This window comes from Neolamprologus brichardi, chromosome 13 (assembly GCF_056152115.1).
Source record: "Neolamprologus brichardi isolate AB-2024 chromosome 13, ASM5615211v1, whole genome shotgun sequence".
Classification (NCBI taxonomy): Eukaryota; Metazoa; Chordata; class Actinopteri; order Cichliformes; family Cichlidae; genus Neolamprologus; species Neolamprologus brichardi.
Window position 1 is genome coordinate 20,419,443 of NC_142116.1, and position 3,753 is coordinate 20,423,195.

At 49.2% G+C, this 3,753-nt stretch overlaps 1 pseudogene; it reads left to right on the plus strand.

Annotated features, from left to right (window-relative positions):
- Positions 1–430: 430 nt before the first annotated feature.
- LOC148099943 (uncharacterized) lies at positions 431–2,608 on the plus strand (annotated as a pseudogene).
- Positions 2,609–3,753: the final 1,145 nt, after the last annotated feature.

The following is a 3,753-nucleotide window of genomic DNA, read 5'->3' on the forward strand; positions in this document are numbered from 1 at the left end:
CCGCTGCCTCCCTCCTTTAGCGCACCGGGGCGCAGAACGTGGGAAGGAAGGCGAGGACGCCGCCGGGTTCCCCTCCTGCACCGCTCCGCTGGATTTTTTAACTTTTTAGTGACTTTTATATCGTGGCGGACGCCACCGGATTTTAATGTTGTGTTTTATTGATTTTTATTGTGTTGTTCCCTGGCCAGGGTTGTTTTAATTCATTTTACACTTTTAACTATTTAAATATAATAAATTATATTTTAATTATACAGTTTTAAAGTTGTGTGCTTTCCCTTGGCGGCTCCACTGCTCTATCCGTTTCGGAGGAAGGTTTCCCCTCCTTTAAACGAACACTGAAAAACATCACCTTCCCTCCGTTAGATAATTGGCGTTGTCGACGTAGGATACGGAGTCAAGAGCAGTTGGGTTAGTCAGGGGAATAGCAAAGATGATGATGCCTGTATATCCCGGAGCCCCGTGGCTGCCGAAATTTAAAGGGCCTGATCAGGATGTGCAATATCAGGATTGGAAGGAGCAGATGCGGGGGCTGCTGGGATCACAGGATTTGCCTGAAGCGAGGAAAGTTGCTATTGTGTTGGGAGCGCTAGCAGGTGAGGCTAAACGTCAGGTCAGTGTTCTTGAAACCAGTGAAAGAGACCAAGTACAAAAAAATCTTTTCCTTTTTAGACTCTTTATATGGTGATCGTGTCCCCACCCCAGTTCTTAGGTCACAGTTTTTTAGTTGCACTCAGAACCCAAGTGAAACCGTATCTTCATTTATTTTGCGGTTGAGAGAATTACACTGTAGGTTGCAGAAGCATGACCCAGATAATGTCCCCTCTGATGCAGCCCTGCGAGATCAATTGTTGCTAGGATTGCGGGAGGGCCCTGTAAGTCAGGCACTGAAGGTCTATGTGCGGCGTAACCCAGATCAAGATTTTGCTGCCATACGCCAGGAGGCACTGTTGCTAGACTCAGAACATGTACAGCCCCAGTCTGAGGTAACCTGCCTGTCTGTAAATAAGTCTCCTGCTCCTTTTAAGGTTGAACAGAAAGAAGATTGGAGAGAGGTGTTAAAGCAGGAGATACTGGAGGATGTCAAGGCACAAATGAAGGGATTGGCACAAGAGCTAGTATGAGAAATTAGAGGCTCCACTCAGCCAGCTGTAGCTACTCTTCCGCCTGCACCTCAGTTTAGGAGAAGGCTGCGACAATCAAACGCTAGCTGGGATGCGCAAGGTCGGCCTATCTGTCGGAGGTGTAACCAAGCAGGACATATAGCTAGGTTTTGCCAGACCTCCATGTCTTCCCAGCCAAGTTTAAACTAGATGACCCTGCTGCTGAGGTCCGAGGGGCGGGGGCTTTTGGTTCACCTAAGGAATTAAGGGCCACAGAAACATTTATTGGGCAGTGTCCAACAGTGAAGATAGTGATCGAGGGGGTGGAGCTTCAAGGCTTGTTAGATACAGGATCACAAGTGACTTTGATCCAGGAGAGTTTGTTTAATGAGCATTTTTCCCAGGCTAAGCTTGAGAAAACTCCAACCGCCTTTAAGCTGAGAGCCGCCAATGGTCTGGAAGTTCCCTATACCACCTATGCTGTCCTGGACATGGAAATAGAAGGTTTTAAGGTTCCTGGACGCGGGGTTGTGGTGGTAAAAGATGACCATTGTACACACCCACTGATTGTTGGTATGAATGTTGTGACTGCCTGTTGGAATGTATTTAAGTGGCCGGAAAAGACTGCTCCTGTCCCACAGCAATTAACAAATCAACAGGCCTGGAGGACTGCCTTCGCAACATGCAGACGGATAGAAGCGAGTACAGTGGAGGACGGAATGGTGGGGTATGTACGGCTAGCTGGCCGACGTAAAATTAAAGTTCCCTCGAGGAGTGAAATAATGGTGTGGGGCCGGGCTCAGACGGGTCCGCAAGGAACGGATTATTGTGCCCTGGTGGAGGCACTGCCTGAAACCCCTGATGTGGGGGTGGCGAGAACCCTTGTCATGGTAAGGGCCGGGAGAGTGCCAGTGAGGATTTGTAACCCACACCCCTATCCTCTTTTTATAGGTCGCTACCAGAAACTGGGAAAGCTATCCTGCGTGGATGAGGCCGACGTACATGGCTCACAGGACCTGAGCCTGTCCCTTGGGATGGATGGTGTGGTGGAGGTGGCTCTGGTCGACAGTGGTGCCCCCACGGAAGAGGAGAGATTACCTGAGGAGATGAGTAAACTGACTGAACGGTCTGACCTGTCTGAACTGCAACAGGGCGAGCTACGTGCTTTATTGCTTAAATGGGAGAAGGTGTTCTCTAAAGATGACGAAGATTTTGGGAGGACTGACCTGGTGCATCATTGTATCCCCACAGGTGATGCAGCTCCCATTAGAGAGAGGTATCGTCCTTTGCCCCCTACAATGTATAAAGAAATGAGGAGTCTCTTGGCAGATATGATGGAAAAGGGAGTTATCCGGGAAAGCTGTAGCCCGTGGGCTGCACCCATTGTTTTGGTGAGGAAAAAAGATGGCACCTGGCGGTTCTGTGTGGACTACAGAAAATTGAATGCGGTGACACATAAAGACGCTTTCCCTCTGCCACGAATAGAAGAGACATTGACAAGCCTTACTCGAGCGCAGTGGTTTTCCACCCTGGACTTAGCCAGCGGATACTGGCAGGTCCAAATGGACCCGACGGACAGGGAAAAGACTGCTTTTACTACCCCAGTCGGGTTGTTTGAGTTTGAGCGGATGCCATTTGGTCTGTGCAATGCACCCACTACATTTCAACGGCTGATGCAGCACTGTTTGAGTGGACAGATTGCAGAGTCTTTATTGGTGTACTTAGATGACATTATCATTTATTCACCTGACTTTTCGTCTCATTTACAGCATCTAGATGAAGTGTTTCAGAGGCTGTGGCGCCATGGGTTGAAGTTACAGCCGAACAAGTGCAAGTTCCTGCAACAGGAGGTGAAATTTCTGGGGCATGTAGTGGATAAGTGTGGTGTAAGACCAGACCCTGATAAAATTTCTGCAGTTATGGATTGGCCGGTCCCTGATACCGTCAGACAAGTCAGATCTTTTTTGGGCCTGGCTGGCTACTACAGACGTTTTGTGTCCGGCTTTGCTAAAATCGCACGCCCTTTAAATGCATTATTGACAGGGGTCCCTGTGAACAAGAAAACAGACCGTCGCAAAGTGCAGTGGTCCCCAGAGTGTCAAACGGCATTTGAGGCCCTCCAAGCAGCTTTAACGCAAGCACCTGTTTTAGCATACGCAGATTACTCTCTTCCATTTATTGTGTATACTGATGCCAGTAATCGCGGGCTGGGAGCTGTTCTGGCCCAGGTTCAAGAGGGCCAAGAAAGGGTAATAGCGTATGCCAGCAGAAGCTTACACCACACGGAACGGAATGACGCCAACTATAGTTCCTTCAAGTTGGAGCTGTTAGCCCTTAAGTGGGCAGTTACCGAAAAGTTTAAAGACTATCTGACTGGGGCACGATTCGTTGTGTACACTGATAATAACCCTGTGGCCCATTTACAGACTGCTCGTTTGGGCGCAGTAGAACAACGTTGGGTTGCCCAGCTGGCCTCTTTCGACTACGAGGTCAAGTATCGTTCGGGTAAGAGCAATATTAATGCTGATGCCCTTTCTCGATTCCCCACTGTCCCAGCAGAGCACCTGGAGGGGGCTGGATCAGAGCCTGGAGTCACTTCAGCAGCCATTGAACTGACTTGTGAGGTAGAGGGGAGTGACTGGGCAGAAGCACA